Genomic DNA, 23,531 nt, shown 5'->3' on the forward strand with positions numbered 1-23,531 from the left:
GAATGCTTCCAGTTTTTGTCCATTCAGTATGATATTGGCTGTGCATTTATCATAAATAGCTCTTATTATTTTGAGATACGTTCCATCAATACCGAATTTATTGAGAATTTTTAGCATGAAGTGCTATTGAATTTTGTCGAAGGCCTTTTCTGCATCTATTGAGATAATCATGTGGTTTTTGTGTTTGGTTCTGTTTATATGCTGGATTACGTTTATTGATTTGCATATGTTGAACTAGCCTTGCATCCCAGGGATGAAGCCCACTTGATCATGGTGGATAAGCTTTTTGATGTGCTGCTGGATTCAGTTTGCCAGTATAAAAAATACACTTTTTTTTTTTTTTTTTAAATTTTACTTTAAGTTCTAGGGTACATGTGCATAACGTGCAGGTTTGTTACATATGTATACTTATGCCATGTTGGTGTGCTGCACCCATCAACTCGTCAGCACCCATCAATTCATCATTTATATCATGTATAACTCCCCAATGCAATCCCTCCCTCCTCCCCCCTCCCCCCTCCCCATGATAGGCCCCAGTGCGTGATGTTCCCCTTCCCGAGTCCAAGTGATCGTTTGAAAAAAAAAAAAAAAAAAAAAATACACTTATATATAACTAAAGAATTGGTTAAAACAAGATTTTATTTAAAAACAATGACTTGCTCTTAATGCAGGAAGCTTTTAATTTTTAAATTCTATAGTATTTCCATTTGAAATTATTCAGATTGATATCTCGGAAGCTGTACCCTGCTGCTTCTCTCTTTTGGGAAGGCTTGGCATGGTAACTCTCTCCTTCAACTTTGAGGGTAATATTTTATTTATTAATAGTCTAAAGTAAAGGAGAAGATTTTTGAAAACAGCCAGATTAAAAATCTTTTGAATTTGCTTGTGTCTGCATGTCTGTTTTATCTGTATGCTTATATGTGTCATGTGGAATTAATTTTTACTATTAGACTATATGAAAGAGCTGTAATCATTCAATTTAAGGAAAAGTAACGCTTATGAGACTGATAGAAGCTAGCTCAGATGATTTTTAATTCACATGACTTTGGCAATGTTTAATAATATTAATATGGTAAATTTAATATCCAAATTATCTTTAATAGTTTAAAAATCTTAAAGTCATGTTATGTTAAGTAACCTCTGTTTTTTTTTTTTCCCACTGGGAATTTGGGTTACTAAGAGTTAAAATACTAGGAGCATAAAAAGTGTTTTGGGTGAAGTTTATAAAAAACAAGGATGTGGTTTTTGCTAAGGAAAATATAATATTTCTTCTTAGTTCAGAAACTATTTAAGATTCACTTTAAAATGAAGAAAAAATATACAAATAAAACTAAATGGATAAAAATTAAAGTTAAGCCAGGGCAACAAAAGTTACCTCTGAGACCCGTGGTTACCAACAAGATAGTCACTGTTGGGCAAGGACAAAACCAAGTAACTATTAAAACCAGAGGGTATAATGTAAAGGAATTGTTCCATTTTGTAGATTGTTATCATCAGCTGCTTGAGAAACCTTTAGTATAATGGATTGTAAAAGTAACCACTTTAGGGACAAAATCCTTAATTTTAAATGTTAAGAAATGAAAGCTTATTTGGGTTAATGCAGGACCCACTATTCAAAAATCACTGATGAGTATATGTGATCCAAATGAACAGAAGGTTTTTCCTGAAAGAACAGCCTAGTGGATCATATAAATGCCACTGTCAGGTCTGTTTGCCCTGAGAACGGGACTGTTCAACTCTTTCTATAAAATAACAAGTGGAACACACAAGATGAAGCAATGAGATGCTTCATATGCAAGTTATGTAGGACTGGCTTTATGATGACTGGGATATTCTCCCATCAAGTATGCCTATTACCCAGGTCATGGTAAATTTGGAGGTTAAGGGGGCCCCTTTTACATGGGTACCTCTCCCACAGAATCGTAAGACTGTTTGAGAAGCCTTATAAAATTTGCTGTCCCTCATGTGTCTTACAGATGCTTAAAGAACATTGGGGTAATTAACAGTGAAAAAAAAAATAGAAGGAAAAAAGGAGTCAAAGGACTCATCCCAGAGGATGATAGAAAATTTTTTTTATTGTTATTCACTATCTGCCCCAATTGAAACATTTAAAAAAAAAAAAAAAAAAAACAGAAGGCAAATGTTATCAAGAGAAAGCTGCCATTGCCTGGAGCAATGGTGTGACAAATTAAAATAAAAAATCTGACAGAACAGCCTCCTCCTCCTGCTGGGAATCCAAACCCTTTTTCACCAGGAAAGGTAACATAATCTGGGGGTTGAAAAGAAAAGTTCCTGGGACCAGAACATTAAAAACACAGGTGAATAGAATTATGACATTTGAGATATTTAAACAGACTTTATGTAAGGTAGTGGGAACCCCGTTACCTAAAAGGTCTTATGAAAATGGATATTGTATCTAACTGGGTGATATTTCCTCCGTTTAGTACTGTAAAACTGAAGGCATGTCAATCTGCTCTTTGAGAAATATTAGTTGGACACACTAAATGGGAACTAGTAAGATTGTTTGAACCCACAAAACATAGGGCAGAAGCTGGAATGCTAGTTGGGACAAATTCTCCATTTTATAGCCTTTTGTGGAATATTTATTGGGGTGTACGGCAAAAGACAGTGAGTTCTTCCCAAAAACAACTACTGGGCTGGATAATTTCCACTTAAGGGACATTTACAGCCATGCTATGGAATGTTAACTGAAGCTACTCCTATGCTAATGGAAAAATGGTGTCCAAAAGAGTTCCATGATAAAATAAAAAATGGTTTACATAGGATCATGCTACCTAGGGATACAAGGAGATACTTCTGAGAAGCGAGCCTCTTTTTTTCCCTTGGACTGATTCTAATTATGTGAGGACCTGCTATATTTTGCAGTGTCTGATAGACAGCTCTCATGAGCTCTTTGCCATGTAAATGGCAATTTCAAGGTGAACAAACCTCTCGCCCAGAAGCCTGCTGCTCTGGTTAAAGAAGGGTCAAAATTTTGCTTCTTTTAAGTTATTTATATTAATAGTTTAGATCATTTGGGTGGAGTGTGTTATTGTAAGCAAATTAATTTTTTTCTCTGAGTTCTCTAAAATTCAGATTGTGATTTTATGACAATACAGTTATTTGCATAAGTTTGGTAAGAGTCTTTTAGAACTGAACAATTGGAGACACTGGCTATTTTACCATGACTTTGACTGAAATAGCATATTTTTAGGTAAAGTTCCAGCAAAGCCAACTTAAAAGTAGCCTATTGAGGACTAAACTCTGATTATTTATCTTGCCCAAATTCCTGCCTAAGGGGTCTAGAGAGTCATGCCCTACAAACCACAAACCATAAATTCTCATCAGATGGGTTTTATTTGACCCTGTGTATGTGTATTGTGACTTATTTTCTTTTTCTTTTTTTTTTTTTTTTTGAGACGGAGTCTCGCTCTGTCACCCAGGCTGGAGTGCTGTGGCCAGATCTCAGCTCACTGCAAGCTCCGCCTCCCGGGTTTACGCCATTCTCCTGTCTCAGCCTCCGCGGTAGCTGGGACTACAGGCGCCGCCACCTCGCCTGGCTAGTTTTTTGTAGTTTTTAGTAGAGACGGGGTTTCACCGTGTTAGCCAGGATGGTCTCGATCACCTGACCTCGTGATCCGCCCGTCTCAGCCTCCCAAAGTGCTGGGATTACAGGCTTGAGCCACCGCGCCCGGCGTGACTTATTTTCAATCTGACTCTGGCGTAACATTATGAGACAAGGAAAAAAATATTTAGCCTCAAAATATATTTTGTTGCCATACCTTGAAATTGCCCTGGAAAGTCTCTTGTGGGAAAAATCCACGTTCTATAGATAATTCCCTTCCCCCTTTGTTTTCCTTCCTTTTCAAATTCAGGAGATAATCAACTAAGAGCCACTCTTTTAGGTCCAATTTTACATTTTACGACCTGCTGTCTCTCTGAAGTCTGCTATCTGAGAGGTTCCTCTGCACAATAAAACTTGGTCTCCGCAATCCTTTATCTTAACCTGAACATTCCGTTCCATGGATCCCAGGTCTTCAGATAAACTCAACCAATTGTCAACCAGAAAATGTTTAAATGTATCTATAGCCTGAAAGTACCCGCTTTGAGTTGTCCTGCCTTTCTGAACCAAACCAATGTATTTCTTAAATGTATTTGATTGCTATCTCATGCCTCCCAAAATATATAAAACCAAGCTGTACCCTGACCACTTTCGGCACAAGTTCTCAGGCCCTCCTGAGGGCTGTGTCATGGGCCATGGTCACTCATATTTGACTCAGAATAAATCCCTTCAAATATTTTACAGAATTTGACTCTTTTCATTGACAATAATCTGGCACCCAAACACATTGGGCCTCAGAGAAGACTCAGGATCCCAAAGGAGTTGCCCCAAACCAGAGCTAAGGTGCCACCAGGGGCCCACTGAGGCCTCACTGAGTTTGAGTTTCTCCTCGAGTGGAGCTGGTAAGTCCTCCTGAGCCCCGGACCTCCCATTTTGGTTGATGGTCCTTGATTTATTCTGAGCTGTTTTTTTTCTCTGTCTTTTCTCCTAGGAAGTTGGTTAAAATTTCAATATTAGTTTCAGAGGTGCATTCAAAAGCGTCTTTCTCCATTGCCTTTTCTCTCAAAATTAATCTCGATTGGCTTGTCTGTGCACACTTTGCATGAGAAAGTAAACTGTTATTTTTCATAACAAAATGAGAGACTGAGTTCCTCAGCTCTAAAGAGAAAGGGCACTTTGCTCCTCCGAGATGAAAGGTGCCCTTGGGTGACTGGGAGATTGATCCCCCGTGACGTAGAGTGGCCCTATAGGAAACTCCCCAGCAAGTAGTAATTTTTAAAAGCTCATCCAAGAAACTCATATAAGGGCTGATCACCTGGTGTTTTGAGCCCTCTCAGAGGTGACAGACCTCTGAAGAAAGAAACTGAGACACATTAGAGGGTAGAAATGACTCAGTGGTGACACACTGTAGAGTCCTGCCCACAAGTAGCACATATCAAAAAACCACACAAAAACCTTAAACTACAGGTCAGTTCCTCTTTAAAAAAAAAAAAAAAAAAAAAAAAAAAGAGTGAGCCAGAGGATGGGAAATTAACCCTCCAAAAAAGAAGAAAGTCAAGGAAAGCAGCACCCTATGGGCACCCCAGCTGGGTTTATGTTTAATGATTATGGTGCCTTTACTTGCAAGTATTTATGCAAATGTGCAGATCTTACTAAAGATGACTTAGGTTTAAGGTTTCCAAAATAGGAAACTTTTGATATCCCTAAACTGGTTTTTCTGCATGCTAGATAGGAAAATTAGGCTCCCAAATCAAAGAAAATGAATGGGAATCATACTTTAGCTGGCACCTAGAATCATCCAAAAGAGGGAACAATAAGCTTGCCTCTCTTCATGAAGTTGATAAAATAAATTTTTGAAACTGTCTCAGATTTAAAGAAATTAGTAGAAGCCACTTCTGAAATTAGTAAGCCTCCAGAAACTGTCTCCCCTTCTGCTCCTCCTGACCCTTTGCTCTCTGAACTTCCTTATCCGAACAATTTCATTTTTCCTCCTCCTTCCCCTACTTCCTTACCTCAAGCCACAGGGGGACCAGAAATGGCCAGAGAAAATAATATAGTAGTTGCTCCTTTTAGAGTAAAATCCACAGACAGAGGCGGTCCTAACATAATATATACCCCCTGGACCAAATCAGAGTTAAAGGCCCTAGTATCTGGATTCCCCAATCCGACCAAAGGTCCCTTTGGGTTTGCTAAGGCCATTCAATTAATGCTTAAGACTTATGATCCAGAGTTCTCTGAACTATATCAGCTGATTGAATCACTGGTCCCCCAAAACAAAACTGAAGAATGGTTTAGAGTAGCAGATTGAAAACAGCCATTAGAAGATTTTGATGAACTAGATGCAACTGGAAGGAAGAAATCCAGAGAACTTTGCAATCACCTTTGTGAATCTATACCACAGATATTCCCCAAGGTTATAGATTGGGCAAAGGTGCAACAATGTAAAATATGCCCAAATGAAACCGTGCCTGACTTCTATATCAGGTTGGAAAAGGCATTCAAATGGTTCTCAGGAATACCTCCTGAAAACTTTGAACGTGGTAGAAGTGACACCTTACTAAATTCTGGGTATATTTAAGGTTTACATAAGGAGTTAGCAACCCTAATAAAGAGGAATAATGTGGCTTGGGCTTCCTTGTCCACTAGCCACCTAGTCACCCTAGCTGACCAGGTGTCACAAACAATCATTAAGAAACAAAAGGAAACAGTCTTTAAAATTATGAGTTTACAATTCAGTAAACAAGTTGGGAGTTTGCAAAGATCTCTTGGTCCCCAGAGATCTAAGCAACACCAAGAGGAAGCAATTTGCCACTATTGCAAAAAGAAATGACATTTTTAAAAAGAATGCAAAAAACCTAAATGGGTGCTTGCACAAAGAGGCAAAGGGCCCCAGAAGAAGGGACCAGAGCAACTCAAAAATCAGAATAGGGATGCTTCGAGGGAATAGAGAGGGTTTTCCCCTACTTCTAATTAATACTTTAGGAGAAGTAGAAATATCCATAAATGGGGAAAATACCAAAGCCCTTGTCATCACTGCTGCTACACTGTCATTCCACAACTCTACCTTGATTAAAAATGCTCTTCCTCAGAGTAAAGTAAAATTCCAAATGGCAGGGGTTTGAAACTCTTCTACTATAACCTTTAAATCAAATCCTTTTCAATTTCAATTAGGAGAACTAGTGGGGCATCATGTTTTTCTTATAGTAGATAGTGCCTCCATACACCTGTTGGGACGGGATTTCCTAGAGACCCATAATGCTCACGTCTCATTTTTACAGAAGAGAGAAATGATTCTCAACTTTGGAGATACAGAAGACTTATAAAAGCCCACATGTATGCTTGTGAAAGTTAATCAAGATTCTGGACAAGAAGAATCTAAGGTACCAGACTCCTTATAGGCAAACTCTTCCAAAGATATTGGGATAATTAAGTTAGCACTTCCTATAAAGATAACCTTAAATAAATCCAAACCTTTGCCAAATGTAAGGCAATATCCCCTTAGACCTTAAGCCTTACTAGGAATCAGACCAATCATTCAGGACTATTTAGACAGAGGACTCATAATACCCTGCACCAGCCCTTGCAATATACCAATCCTCCCAGTTAAAAAGTCAATGGGAAAGATTGGAGATTTGTTCAAGAGCTAAGAGTTATAAATAAAATAATAATTCCTAGACACCCTGTTGCTCCTAACCCCCACATCTTACTGTCCAATATTTCTGTCACTGCCAGCCACTTCTGTGTTATTGATTTATGTAGTGCATTCTTTAGCATACCTGTAGAGCAAAATAGCCAGTATCTTTTAGCTTTAACTTGGGAAAATTGCCAATACAAATGGACAGTCTTACCCAAGGGCTACTCTGAAAGTCCTACTTATTTTTCTCAAATACTTAAGTCATATTTAGATGACAATGAATTTCCAAATTAATCTACTCTAATTGGGTATGTGTCTGATGTATTGTTGTGTTTATCCCCCCTACCAAGATGCAGAGAAGATACTGTCCACTTATTACAACAGCTTCCTCTAAGGGACACAAAGTGTCAAAAGATAAATTACAATTTTGTCTCCCCCAAGTTAAATAGTTGGGAAATATGATTTCCCCAAGAGGGCTATTAATAAACCCTGAGAGAATCTCGGCTGTTATGACCTTTCCCCTGCTCAAAATTAAAAAGCAATTAAGAGGATTCTTAGGGTTAATGGGCTATTGCAGGAGTTGGATTCCAAACTACTTCTTAATGGCCCAACCCCTACATAAAAAACTAAAACAGACCCAGCCAGACCCAATCCACTGGGAAGAGGGGGAGAAACAACACAAACATCTAAAACATTCTCTCACCCAAGCCCTTGCGCTAGGCCACCCCAATTATAGTCTTCCCTATTCCTACTTTGTAAATGAAATAAATGGAAATGCTCTAGCAGTATTAACTCAAAAACATGGTGACAATCACAGACCAATTGGTTATTTCAGTCAAGGGTTAGATGCAGCTGCAGGGGGCACCCTCCTTGTATAAGGGCTATATCAGCTGTAGCCACCTTATGCAAAAACATCAAATAATTTTTCCTAGGGTCCCCTCTGACCATCTATGTCCCCTACTCTGTGAAATCTCTTCTAAGCTCTCACCACATTCAACATTATTCTGTTGGCCGCCTCACCTCTTATGAAGTGCTCCTGCTTTCTGCTCCCAACATCACCTTGAAGTGCTGTAACACTCTTAACCCTGCTCCCCTGCTCCTCCTTCTGGGTGAATAAGAGGAAAAGAAACATGACCACAATCTACCAACTGATATCTTAATCTTTCCTCCGGAAAATTTACAGGAAACTCCCATTAAGAATGCTGAATTAATTTGGTTCATGGATGGCTCTTATTTAAGGGACAACCAGGGGCATTACCGGGCAGGATATGCCATCACTTCCATAACAGACATAATAGAAAGCACCCAACCCCAAGGAATCAAATCAGCCCAGATGGCTGAATTAATAGCATTAACTAGAGCTTGTAAATTAGCTGGAGGAAAAGTGGCAAATATATACACCGATGGCCAATATGCTTTCAGAGTAGCCCAGGATTTTAGTGTGCTATGGAAACAGAGAGGATTTCTTACCTCATCCAGATAGCCCATACAAAATGGGCACCAAGTCTCAAAGTTACGAGAAGGAATTCAGATGACAAAGCAACTTGCAATTATAAAAATTCCTGGACGCTCCAGGATAACACCAAAAAAGCAAAATAAAATAATCTAGCTGATGCTGTCGCAAAGAGTGCTGCCCTAGGAAAGACGGCCTGTCATGTACGGGAATGTACATTTTGTCCTACAAATACCCTTACTAACATTATTTTACAATATCAACAAGCAGCTACCCCTAAAGAGAAACAAACCTGGGAGCAAAAGGGAGGCATCTTTGCCCCAAGTAAGGAATTATGGCTAGGGCCTAACAAAAAACCCATAGTTCCCATAGGTGCACAATGCCCTTTCCTTCAGTTTACTCATGAAATGACTCATTGGGCCCCAGAAAAAATTATATCGTGGGGAAAACAATACTTTTGGAAATGATCTCCCACGGTATCCCAAAAGGTATAATCTCAATTTGGTATACACCCAAAACAACCCTGGCAAGTCCTTACATGGCTCCCAAGGTCATTTTCCTCTGTCAATAGGATCTTTTGAAGTATGGCAGTTGGATTTTATCAACATACCAAGATCTCAAAATTTCAAGTATGTACTGGTCTTAGTTTGTGTGTTTTCTCATTGAGTAGAAGCATATCCTTGTTGGAGGTCTACCATCTTAATAATAGGGAAAATTTTGTTAGAATCATTCCAGTTTGGGAATTCCTTCTGAATTGCACAGTGATGGTGGGACTCATTTTACTGAACAACTTGTTCAATCCATTTGCAAAATCTGGCCCATAATACAACATTTCCATTGTGCCTCTCACAATGGATGCATTGTACCATCTCAAATCCTCCGGGTTGATGGAATGGACAAATGGCACAATATAAACTCAATTAGCTGAGGGAAGGGGCCAAATAGGAACAGCTCTGGTCCACAGTTCCCAGCGAAACCAATTCAAAAGGAGGGTGATTTCTGAATTTCCAACTGAGGCACCCAGTTCATCTCATTGAGATTGATCAGGCAGTGGATCCAACCCATGGAGGGCGAGCAGAAGCAGGGTGGGGCATTGCTTCACACAGAAAGTGCAAGGAGCCGGGGACCTCCCTCTCCAAGCCAAGGGAAGCCATGAGGGACTGTGCTATCCTGCTGGGTTAGTATGCTTTTCCCACAGTTTTTGCAATCTGCAGATCAGGAGGTTCTCTCATGTGCCTACACCACCAGGGCCCTGGGTTTCCAGCATAAAACTGGGTGGCTGTTTGGGCAAACATGAGCTACCTGCAGGAGTATCATTTCATACCCCAGTGGCACCTGGAACCATAGTGAGACAGAGCCGTTCACTCCCCTGGAAAGGGGGTTGAGGCCAGGGAGCCAAGTGAGCAAGACCTCAGCGGGACCCACTCCCATGAAACCCAGCAAGCTAAGAACCACATATCAGTCTGAAGTCAACCTGGGAAGATTGAGCTTGGTGGGGAGAGGGGAGTCTGCCATTACTGAGGCTTTAGTAGACGGTTTTCCCCTGACAGTGCTTAGGAGGCTGGGAGGTCTGGGCTGGGTGCATCAAAGCAGCTGTGGGCAGACTGCTTATTTAGATTCCTCCTCACTGGGAAGGTCATCTCTGAAGGAAAGGTAACAGCCCCAGTCAGGGGCTTACAGACAAAACCCCCATATCCCTGGGACAGAGCACCTGGGGAAAGGGGCAGCTGTTGGCGCAGCTTCAGCAGATTTGATCGTTCCTGTCTGCTGGCTCTCAAGAGACCAGTTGATGCTGACAAGAGGGATTCTCCCACCACAGTGTGCCAGCTCTGCTAATGGACAGGCTGTCTCCTCAAGTGGGTCCCTGACACTCATGCCTCCTGACTGGCAGAAACCTCCCAACAGGGGTCAACAGATACCTCATACAAGAGAGCTCCAGCTGGCATTAGGCCAGTTCCCCTCTGGGATGAAGCTTCCAGAGGAAGGAGCAGGCAGCAATCTTTGCTGTTCTGCAGCCTCCACTGGTGATACCCAGGCAAACAGGATCTGGAGTGGACCTCCAGCAAACTAGCAGACCTGCAGAAGAGGGGGCTGACTGCTAAAAGAAAAATCAACAAACAGAAAGCAACAACATCAACATCAACGTAAAGGACTCCCACATAAAAACCCGATCCGAACATCATCAGCCTCAGCATGATAATTTTGTGAAGCATATACAAGTATCTATAGCCAAATCAATCAAGTGGAAGAAAGGATACCAGAAATTTAAGATCAACTTACTGAAATAAGGCATGAAGACAAGATTAGAGAAAAAAAGAATGAAAAGGAATGAACAAAGCCTCCAAAAAATATGGGACTATGTGAAAAGACCAAATCTACAATAGACTGGTGAACCTGAAAGTGACAGGGAGAATGGAACCACGTTGGAAAACACTCTTCAGGATATTATCCAAGAGAACTTCCCCAAGCTAGCAAGACAAGCCAACATTCAAATTCAGGAAATACAGAGAACACCACAAAGCTACTCTTCGAGAAGAGCAAACCAAAGACACACAATCGTCAGATTCACCAAGGAAGAAGTGAAGGAAAAAATGTTAAAGGCAGCCAGAGAGAAAGGTCTGGTTACCCACAAAGGGAAGCCCATCAGACTAACAGTGAATCTCTCGGCAGAAGCCCTACAAGCCAGAAGAGAGTGGGGGCCAGTATTCAACATTCTTAAAGAAAAGAATTTTCAACCTAGAATTTCATATCCAGCCAAACTAAGCTTCATAAATGAAGGAGAAATAAAATTATTTTCAAACAAGCAAATGCTGAGGGATTTTGTCACCACCAAGCCTGCCTTACAATAGCTCCTGAAGGAAGCACTAAATATCGAAAAGAGAAACTGGTATGAGCCACTACAAAAACACACCAAAATATAAAGACTAATGCCACTATTAAGAAACTGCATCAACTAATGTGTACAATAATCAGTTAGCATCATGATGACAGGATCAAATTCACACATAACAATATTAACCTTAAATCTAAACAGGCTAAGTGCCCAAATTACAAGACACAGACTGGCAAATTTGAAAGAGAGTCAAGATCCATCAGTGTGCTGTATTCAGGAGACTCATCTCACATGCAAAGATACACATGGGCTCAAAATAAAGGGATGGAGGAAGATTAACCAAGCAAAAGTAAAGAAAAAAAAAGCAGGGATTGCAATCCTGGTCTCTGATAAAGCAGACTTTAAACCAACAAAGATGAAAAAAAAAAAAAAAAAGACAATGAAGGTCAATGCATAATAGTAAAGGGATCAATGCAGCAAGAAGATATAAATACCCCAAATATATGTGCACCCAATACAGGAGCACCCAGATTCATAAAACAAGTTCTTAGAGACCTACAAAGAGACTTAGACTCCCACACAAAAATAGTGGGAGACTTGAACACCCCACTGTCAATATTAGTCAGATCAATTAGAGAGAAAATCAACAAGGATACAGAGGACTTGAACTCAGCTCTGGACCAAGAGGACTTAATAGACATCTACTGAACTCTCCACTCAAATCAACAGAATATACATTCTTCTCAGCACCACATAGCATGTATTCTAAAATCAACCACATAATTGGAAATAAAACACTCCTCAGCAAATGCAAAAGAATGAAAATCATAACAACCAGTCTCTCAGACCACAGTGCAACCAAATTAGAACTCAGGATTAAGAAACTCACTCAAAACCACACAACTACATGGAAATTGAACAACCTGATTGACTCAGAATGACTACTGAGTAAATTTTTTTAAAAGGCAGAAATAATTTATTTGAAACCAATGAGAAAAAAGACACAATGTACCAGAATCTCTGGGACCCAGGTAAAACAGTGTTAAGAGGAAAATTTGTAGCACAAAATGCCCACAATAGAAAGCTGGAAAGATACAAAATCAACACCCTAATATCACAATTAAAAGAACTAGAGTAGAGAAGCAAGAGCAAATTCAAAAGCTAGCAGAAGACAAGGAATAACTAAGATCAGCGCAGAACTGAAGGAGATACAGATACAAAAAACCCTTCAAAAAAATCAGTGTATCCAGGAGCTGTTTTTTTTTTTTTTTTTTAAGATTAACAAAATAGATGGACCACTAGCTAGACTAATAAAGAAGAAAAGAGAAGAAGCAAATAGACACAATAAAAAATGATAAAGGGGATACCGTCACTGATCCTATAGAAATACAAACTACCATCAGAGAATACTATAGACACCTCTATGCAAATAAACTAGAAAATCTAGAAGAAATGGATAAATTCCTGTACACATACACCCTCCCAAGACTAAACCAGGAATAAGTTGAATGCCTGAATAGACCAATAGCAAGTTCTGAAATTGAGAAAATAATTAATAGCCTACCAACAAAAAAGCGTCCAGGACCAGACAGATTAACAGCCAAATTCTACCAGAAGTACAAAGAGGAGCTGGTACCATTCCTTCTGAAACTATTCCAAACAATAGAAAAAGAGGGACTCCTCCCTAATTCATTTTATGAGGCCAGCATCATCCTGATTCCAAAACCTGGCAGAGATACAACAAAAAAAGAAAATTTCAGGCCAATATCCCTGAGAAACATCGATGCAAAAAACCTCAATAAATTACTGGCAAACCAAATCCAGCATCACATACAAAAGCTTATCCACCACGATCAAGTCAGCTTTATCCCTAGGATGCAAGGTGGGTTCAACACAAAAAAACAACAAATAAAAAAACATAATCCATCACATAAACAGAACCAATGACAAAACATTGATTATCTCAATAGGCGCAGAAAAGGCCTTTGACAAAATTCAACACTCTTTCATGCTAAAAACTCAATAAACTAGGTATTGATGGAACATATCTCAAATAATAAGAGCTATTTATGAGAAACCCATAGCCAGTATCATATTGAATGGACAAAAGCTAGACGCATTCCCTTCGATAACCGGCACAAGACAAGTATGCCCTCCCTCACAACTCCTATTCAACATAATATTGAAAGTTCTGGGCCAGGGCAATCAGGCAAGAGAAAGAAGTAAAGTGTATTCAAATAAGAGGAAGGGAAGTCAAATTGTCTCTGTTTGCAGATGAAGTGATTGTATGTTTAGTACATCCCATTGTCTCAGCCCAAAAACTCCTTAAGCTGATAAGCAACTTCAGCAAAGTCTCAGGATAAAAAATTAATTTGCAAAATTAAAAAAAAAAGAATAGAGAATCCAGAAATAAGCCACACATATACAGTAAACTCATTTTCAACAAATGTGCCAAGAACATATATTGAGGAAAGGATAGTCTCTTCCATAAATGGTGCTGGGAAAAATTACATATCCACATGCAGAAGAATGAAACTAGACCCTTATCTCTTGACATCTACAAAAATGAAATCAAATTGGATTAAAGACTTAAATCTGAGACCAGAAACTATGAAAGTACTAAGAGGAAACATTGGAGACACTCTCCGCGACATTGGTCTAGGCAAAAATTTCTTGAGTAATATCTCAAAAACACAGGCAATCCATGCAAAAATAGGTAAATGGGATCACATCTAGCTTAAACGCTTTTTTTAAAACAGAAGAAACAATCAGCAAAATGAAGTGGCAACCCAGAGAAAGGGGAAAAATGTGTGCAATCTACCCATCTAATAGGAGAATAGTAGCCAGAATATGTAAAAAGCTCAAACAACTCTGTAGAACAAAATGTAATAATCTGATTTAAAAATGGGTAAAAAATCTGAGTAGATATTCCTCAAAAGGAGACATACAAATGGGAAACAGGTGTATGAAAAAATGCTCAACATCATTAACCATCAGAGAGATGAAAATCAAAACTACAATGAGATATTTCACCACAGATAAAATGGCTTTATCCAAAAGACAAGCAAAAATTAATGCTGGTGAGAATACAGAAAACGAGGAACCTTCATACACTGTTGGAAGGAATGTAAATTAGTACAGCTACTATAGAAAGCAGTGTGAAGTTTCCTCAACTAAAAACAGAACTACCATATGATCCCATAATCCCACTGCTCGATATATATCCAAAAAAATTAGAAAAAGAAAACAGTATATCAAAGAGATATCTGCACTCCCATGCTTATTGCAGCACCATTTACAATAGCCAATATTTGTAAGCAACCTAAGTGTTCATCAATGGATGAACAAATAAAGAAAATGTGTTACATATACACAAGGGAATATTATTCAGCCATAAAAGAAAATAAAGTCCTGTCATTTTCAACAACATAGATGGAACTGTAGGACATAATATTAAGTGAAATAAACCAGGTACAGAAAGACAAATTTTGCACATTCTCATTCATATGTAGACTTTAAAAAATAAAACAATTGAACTCATAGAGATAGAAAGTAGAATGATGGTTACCATATGCTGGGAATTGTAGCAGGGAGAAGAAAAGCAAGCATGGATACTGGGTGCAAAAATATAGTTAGAATGAACAAAAATCTAGTATTTGACAGCACAACAGAGTGACTATGATCAACAATAATTTATTGTATATTTAAAATAACTAAAAGGGTGAAACTGGGATGTTCCTAACACAAAAAGTAATAAATGCTTGAGGTGCTAGATACCCCAATTACCCGGATGTGATTATTACACATTGTATGCCTGCATCAAAACACCACATGTACCCAATCAATATATACACCTATTATGTACCCATGATAATTAAAAATTAAAATTGGAAAAATACATAAAAAGCATATTTAGACAAACAAAAATAGTAATGCAACATACTTCAGCTTATGAGATGCACCAAAAACAGTTCTCAAAGGAACATTTATAGCACTAAATGTCTTTGTCTAAAAAGAAGAAATATCTCAAACAAACAGCCTAATGCTTAACCTCAGGAGACTAGAAGAACTAACTAAGCTCACAGTTAACAGAAGGAAATAATAAAGATGAGAGCAAAAATATATGAAATAGAGACTAGAGAAATGAGAAAAATTTTGAATTGTTCACATAACCCAAAGCAATCTACCAATCTAGACAATTCTTATCAAAATTTCAATCATATTCTATACAGAATAAAAAAAAAAAAAAAACTTCTCCTGGACGCAGTGGCTCACGCTTGTAATCCCAGCACTTTGGGAGGCCAAGGCGGGCGGATCACGAGATCAGGAGTTCAAGACTAGCCTGACCAACATAGTGAAACCCTGCCTCTACTAAAAATACAAAAAATTAGCCAGGCATGGTGGCGCATGCCTGTAAGCCCAGCTACTTGGGAGGCTGAGACAGGAGTATCACTTGAACCTGGGAGGTAGAGGTTGCAATGAGCCGAGATCACACCATTGCACCCTAGCCTGGACAACAAGAGCGAGACTCCATCTCAAAAAAAAAAAAAAAAAAAAAAAAAAAAAAAAAAAAAAAAAAAAAAAAAAAAAAAACAACTTATAAAATTTGTATGGAACCACAAATGACCCTGAATAGTCAAAACAAAAATGGAGGCATCACACTTTCTCACTTCTAAATATATGTCAAAGCTAAGCTAAATTGATCAAAACAGCATGGTACTGGCATAAAAACAGACACATTGACCAACAGAACAGGATAAAAAGCCCAGCAATAAAACCACACATTTACAACGACCTGATTTTCAATAGAGGTGCCAATAACACACATTGAGGAAAAGATAGTCACTTCAATAAATGGTGCTGGAAAAACTGGATATCACATGCCGATAAATGAAATTAGAGCCTTATCTTATGCCATAAACAAAAATCAATCCAAATGGATTAAAGACTTAAATGTAAAATCAAAACTGTAAAACTACTAGGAAAATAACAGAGAAAAAGCTTCATGACATTGGTCTGGACAATAATTTCTTGTATATGACTTCAAAAGTGCAGGCAACAAAAGCAAAATAGACCAATGGAATTGCATCCAACTAAAAAGTTATTGCATAGCAAAGAAAATAACTAACACAGCGAGAGATAACCTACAGATTGGCAGATAATATTTGCAAATCGTAAAGCAGATGAGGAGCTAATATCCAAAATATATAAGGAATTCAAACTACTCAATAACAAGAAAACAAGTAACCAACTTTTTAAAAATGGGCAAAGGATGTGAATAGACATTTCTCCAAAGAAGACATACAAATTTCTAACAGACATGAGACTAAATGCTCAATATCACTAATAATTAGAAAATTGCAAAGAAAAGCCCCAATGAGATATCACCTCACAACTATTTAGAATGGATATTATGAAAAAGATGAAATTTAAGTTTTGATGAGAATATGGAGAAAAGCGAACCCTTGTGCACTGTTGGTGGAAATGTAAATTTACTAATTTCCCAGCCATTATGGGAAACATAAAGTTTCCTCAATAAACTGAAAACAGAATTATGATATCATCCAGTAATCTCATAAGAAGGTGTATATCCAAAGGAATTAAAATCAAAGAGATGTTTGCATTACTATGTTTATTGCATTATGTACAATAGCCAAGATGTAGAAACAACTGGAGTTCTCATTAACTGATGATGAATTTTTAAATGTGGTAATATATACACAATGGATTACTATTGGACCTTTAGAAAGAAGAAAATTCTGTCATTTGTGACAAAAATGGATGAATTTATGAGACATTTTGCTATGTGAAATACTCCAGGCACAGAAAAATGAATACTGTATTATCTCAATTATATGTGAAATCTAAAAATTCTAACTCATAGAAGTAGAGAATAAAATGGTGGTTACCAGAGATGTCATGGTCAATAACTGCCTGAGGCCAACATGTACGTTGTAATAGAATTTACCAAGACAGTAATGAGTTTAGAAAGGCAGATTTATTAGAGGAAAGAAGATGAAAGCAACAAGCAAGACAGCAGAAAGAAGGCTGTCTGCAAAAAGCAGAAGCTGAAAGGGAGTTTTATAAGGTTGTGCTGCTTGAGTTGAATGCTTGCAGACAGAATTCTTGGGTGCAGGTGGACTGTGAGCTGACTGCTTGTAACAGAATGATTGGGTGCTAGTGAGCTATTTGTGGTTGATCCCATTTCTCAGAACATTTGCTCCTCTCTACCCCTTTTCTGTTTCTGCCAGCTAAGCCCATTTTTTCAATTTTCTTTTAACTCATTAGGGCTCCTCAAGAGGCTGAGGGGAGTGGAGAGTAGATGGGGAGTACCGAGATGTTGGTCAAAGGTTACAAAGTTTCAGGGAGACAGGATAAATAAGTTCTGGTAATCTATTGCACTGTATAGTGACAATGGTTAATAATAATTTATATTTCAAAATTTCTAAAATAGTGGATTTTGAAAGCTCTCAAAATAAACATGTGGGGTGATAGATATGTTAATAAGTCTGATTTGATTATTTAACAATGTATACATGTATCAAAATATCACACTGTACACCATAAATATATGCAATAATTATTTGTCAAATAAAAGTGAAGTAAAAGAATTTTAATGAAATGAAACTGGACGAAAACATTTCATGAATCAAAAACTACAAATCAGTAATTTCTTATGAATACAGACACAAAGTTCATTCACAAAACACTAGCAAACCAACTCTCATAACATAAACTATGACTATGACCAAGTTTGATTTAACTTACGAATTCAAGCTTGCTTAAAATCCAAAATCAATTAATACACCATGTTAATATAGTAATGTTTTAAAACTACACGATTGTTTTAAAAGACACAGTAGGCTGGGCGCGGTGGCTCATGTCTGTAATCCCAGCACTTTGGGAGGCCAAGGCGGGTGGATCAGCTGAGGACAGCAGTTCGAGACCAGCCTGGCCAACATGGTGAAACCCCATCTCTACTAAAAATACAAAAATTAGCCAGACATAGTGGTAGGCGCCTGTAACGCAGCTGCTCAGGAGGCTGAGGCAGAAGAAATGCTTGAACCCAGGAGGCGGAGGCTGCAGTAAGCCAAGATCATGCCATTGCACTCCAGCCTGCGGGATAGAGCGAGACTCTGCCTCCAAAAAAAAAAAAAAAAAAAAAAAAAAGACAACAACAAAACACAGTGAAAGTATTTCCAAACTCTAACATTCTCTCATGATAAAAACATTAAGAAAATAGGAATAGCTGGGACCTTCCTCAACCTGGAAGGGGCATCTATGAAAAACCCACAGCTAACATTATACTCAATAAAGAAGGACTGAAAGCTTTTTCCACCTAAGATTAGGAAAAAGACAAGGATGTCTACTATTGCCACTTCCATTCAACATTTTTCTGGAATGTTCTAGCCAGGACAACTAGGAATACGGATTAGTTACGAAGATATACAACTATTTCTGTTAGTGGGTGACAAGTCTTATTTTATGTTTATCTTACTCAGAGGGTTCCAAAACACTTTATTTTACAGGTTTGTAACTTTTGAGGACCAACATCTGTATCAATTCCTTTAAAATGTCCAATTAATTTTAGTTCTATAGCAGACTCTTCTGTATTGCACACCATACTTACGACTGGAGGTCCAGTTACACATGCATAAATGCTGCCTGCTGGTTTCTGGAGGTGGACGTGTCAAAGTTAAAAGCCTCCTCCAGGGAGCTTCATCTTTCCAGGGGTGGCTTCCTTTGGCAAGAAGTCGATTGGTTTACATGTGTGGCTTTGGTGCCTGTGAGCAGAAAGCATAAGAAACTTGCACGATGTGCTGCTTATTGTTGTTGTTGTTGTTTTCGTTTTATTTTTTTGACGATGTGAACTTGAGGATCCAGTGCCCTTGTCCTTAATGACAGGAATGTCTCCTCTTTGTTTAATAGATTAAAATATAAGAAAGCCTCTGCTTTAAGTAACACAGATAACACGTTTTTAGATTGCCTATTTATTCTAGAACTACAAAATTTAATTCAAGATAATACAGGTCCTATGAAAGACTTAAAATTTTATAAGACTACAATCGAGATTTTCCAGATAAATTGTACTTTAGGCAAAACCCTCCCAATGCTTCTAAAATAATATGAAAAGGGGCATCTGATTATACAAGAACAATTTAAAAATTAAATATTTATTTGAATAACAAGTTTAAGTTCAAGCTGCAATGTTTGCAATGCAGATATTTAACACAGATCACGAAAAGCATGCACAAAAAAGTACTGGTGCAAAGGACAAAATAATGTTAAGAATTAGGCTAAATAGTTGCTGATTTTAAGCAAATAAAAGGCTGAAATCACTCTACAAAATATAAAATGTATTAAACACTACCATCCACAGAACAGTCTTTATTATTGATTATATTTAAAGTTATTTGCATAGCTAATTATATATTGAATTGTAAATGAGTATTATATATGAACCTCCTTTCAGAAGGCAATTCCTTGTTGCAGTATAGAGCATCTAATTACATGGCAAAAAGTATCCTTTTTTGCTATCAATAAAGAAGAGTTAATAGTATTACTGTAAATATCAGGAAGGCTACAAAAAAGAAGTAAGATTTATTTTTCTTCTTCTAAGTGTTTTCCATGCAGTGAAGCACTTCTCATGTTGAACTGGATGCACTATTGGAGAATGTCCTGGGTCTGAGATGCTCTTGAGTATAAGACCAGGCTTTTAAAATCAAAGACTGGAAGGAATCATGCAACCCTCTTACCACTGGGATACCATTGTGTACCACTTACCAATGCTGTCTCTCCAGAAAACCATTCAAAACACTTTTAAAAAAAAATCAGACTTACATGATAAATATACATAAAATGAAAAGACACCAACTGCTATTTAACTACTATTGGTAATGTCTGTGTTATGTAAAAGCACCTTTAAAAAGTGCCTATGTGGCAACAGATACATAGCTAAAGATTCAAAACAAATCAACAGTATCGGATAATAACATAATTCTCAACTCGGAAGCTGCCTTAATATTAGGTGCATCTTCCATTAATGTAACAGGAAAAAAGACAATGTATTTTATTTTATTAATTGTATCCACTTACAAATCGACCTAAGGTCACCCGATGTGTAGACACAATGAGATTTTGTTGTTTACAGTCTTTAATTCAAGTGATGATAAAGGAAACAGATCTATTTAAAAACAAAACCAAATGGCTATTTCTGTCTAGGTTAAGAGGTGGCCCCCAGGTGTGGGATTCACATTTTGAATGGTCACTTGATCCAGGGTTTGTCTATGATTCTGGCTATGTGGTTGCCATTCTCTTCAATCCCAATAATTTCATGCTTGGTGGCCTTCACCACAGTTGGGGGACTTCATCTCTGCATGGAATCGACCTGCTTGCACATGTGGCAAACAGATCAGAAGGCCTCCTGATGTCTCCCAGCAGGTCCTGTACATGAGGCAGAACATGTTTCTGCAGGCTTTGCTCACCGCAGCCCTGTTGACCAGCACTGGGACATTGTGAATCACAAATGACACCTGGTTCCTCTGCTACTTGGCCAGGCTCTGCTCCAGACCCCAAATCCCAAAGCCCATGATGTTGGTGGCCGCGTGGGAATTGATAGTGTGCATGAGTCCTGCAGTTGTCTTGTTGAGCCTCCTTATGTTCATCATCACCTCCTGGTAGACCAATTCTACATGTTCTTGGGTGACCACTAATTTAATTTTATTCTGTTTTCCAGTAATATCCAGCCACTGGTGTATAACCACTGCCACATGTGTCCCCAGGGGTTTTGTCAACACTGGCACATCCCCTGGCACTGCATTGTCTGGCGTGATAAATTCACTGGGCTGGCAGACATTGGCAGCAACTCCTCCCAGAACAATCCAGGGGTTTAATACTGTTTGGCCACCCCTTAGAGATGTTCCTGCTTCCTCAGCTGCATCTTTAAAACCCATCAGTTTATCCCTTTCCCTATCAGTCATTTTATTACTGTCTCCAAGGAGCATTAGCACATTGTCACATTCTGTGACCCCCATTGCGTATAGGTCACTGAGGACATTGGCATATGCCATCCTGCCCATCATGTAAGGGTCGTCTATGATCGGTAAGTGTAATCCATGGTTTGAACCAAGGAAAGCCCATCGTGCCTCAAAGGAATGACACAAGTATCAATTCCAATGCCAAGCTTTGACATTAGCGGCTACCAGAAACTGCTCATCTTCTTGGAAGTGGTTCTCCTATAAAGATTCCAGCAATTTTTGCAGGACATTTTGGGGGCATTTTGCAGCCTGTGCCTTTCAGTTCAGTGAATCTGGTTAGCTGAAAGCTCTTGTCAATTAGTAACTTTCTGGATTAAAGGAATCCCACATAGACATGGTTCTTGGGTTCACTCTCCTCACAGCTCAGTCCCTTCCTTCCCTCACTGAGTTGGCTGGGTTGTTCAGGGATCCACTCGAGGAGCATTGGCATCAGTTACATGATGCAAAAAAAATACTGATTTCAAAAATTGCGACTTGCATTGGCAGCAGCCTTTGGCACCTGGGCCACCTCATTTTTCCCCTGGCCCCACTGCAAGGGATAGAATGTTTCCACCACCTGTCGGGCTGGACCACAAGGCATTCTGTGGGGAGCTGCACCTTCTCCCCAACATGTCTTATAAGTATATTATCTCCCTAGGAATCCACTGAAAAAACTATGAGAAGTAATACATGTGTTCAGAAAAGCTAAAGGAAATAAGGTAAATATTAAAACTCAGTTAATTGTATTTCCATATGCTAGCAATGAACAGTTCAAAAATGAAATTAAGAAAAATCAATTTACAATAGTATCACAGTAAGAACATATGTAGGAATAAATATAATAAAATAAGTGTAAGACTTATGCATGGAAAACTACAAAACATTATTAAAAGACATTAATGACCTGTCAAAATCCATAGCATATATAACATTGGCTCATCAATTGTAACCAATGTAACACACTGATGCAAGATGTTAATAGTAGGGGCAACAATTCGGGAGCATTAGGAGTATAAGGGGAACTCTATATTTTCAACTCAACTTTTCTGTCAACCTAAAAGTTCTGTAAACAAAAAGTCTTCTAATTAAGAAAAAGAAATTGAAGATCTAAGTAAATGGAAAGAAATCCAGTGTTCATAGTTAGAAGGCTTAATATTGCTAAGATGGCAATACGCTCCATGTTGATTTACATATTAAACACAATCCCTATAAAAATTTCAACTCCTTTGTTTTTGCAGAATTTGACAAATGGACCCTAAAATTTACATGAAAATGCAAGATACCTAGGATAACCCAAACAGTCTTGGAAAAGAAACACAAAAATTCATCCTCCCCAATTTCAAAACTTATAACAAAACTACAATAATCAAGACAGTGTGGCTGGTATAAGGATATAGATCAATGGAATAGAATTGCGATTCTTAGGTAGTATGAAAATTTCCCTAAGAACTAAAAATAGAACTACCATTAGACCAAGCAATTTGACTACCAGGTATCTACCCAAAGGGCAAAAAAAAAATTTATATATATATATATATCCAAATATGTATATATTTATATATATTTAATACATATATTGATGTATATTTGATATATATTGATATATATATCAAAAAGACAGCTGTGTTTGTGTATTCATTGCAACATTATTCATAATAGCAAAGTCATGGAATCAACCTAAGTGTCCATCAATAGTTCACTGGATGAAGAAAATGTAGTATATATACACCATGGAATATTATGCAGCCATAAAAAGAATGAAATTATGTTATTTGCAGCAACATGGATGGAGCTGGAGGCCATTTTTGTTAAATAAAGATTCTCAAATGTTAAACATACAGTTACTGTATGACCCAGCAATTTCATGCCTAGATGTATACCCAAGAGAAGTACATATGTCCACTGAAAGACTTATATGGAGATGTTCATAACACTATTATTCATAGTAGCCCAAAAGTAAAAGCAAACCAAATGTCCGTCAACTGATGAATGGATAATAGAATGTAGTATATACATAAAATGAAATATATTTT

At 38.0% G+C, this 23,531-nt stretch overlaps 1 pseudogene; it reads right to left on the reverse strand.

Moving 5' to 3' along the window:
• Positions 1–20,700: 20,700 nt before the first annotated feature.
• On the reverse strand, positions 20,701–21,855 carry LOC104668663 (annotated as a pseudogene).
• Between the last annotated feature and the right edge of the window lie 1,676 nt (positions 21,856–23,531).

The sequence above is a fragment of the Rhinopithecus roxellana genome, chromosome 7 (genome assembly GCF_007565055.1).
Source record: "Rhinopithecus roxellana isolate Shanxi Qingling chromosome 7, ASM756505v1, whole genome shotgun sequence".
Lineage (NCBI taxonomy): Eukaryota > Metazoa > Chordata > Mammalia > Primates > Cercopithecidae > Rhinopithecus > Rhinopithecus roxellana.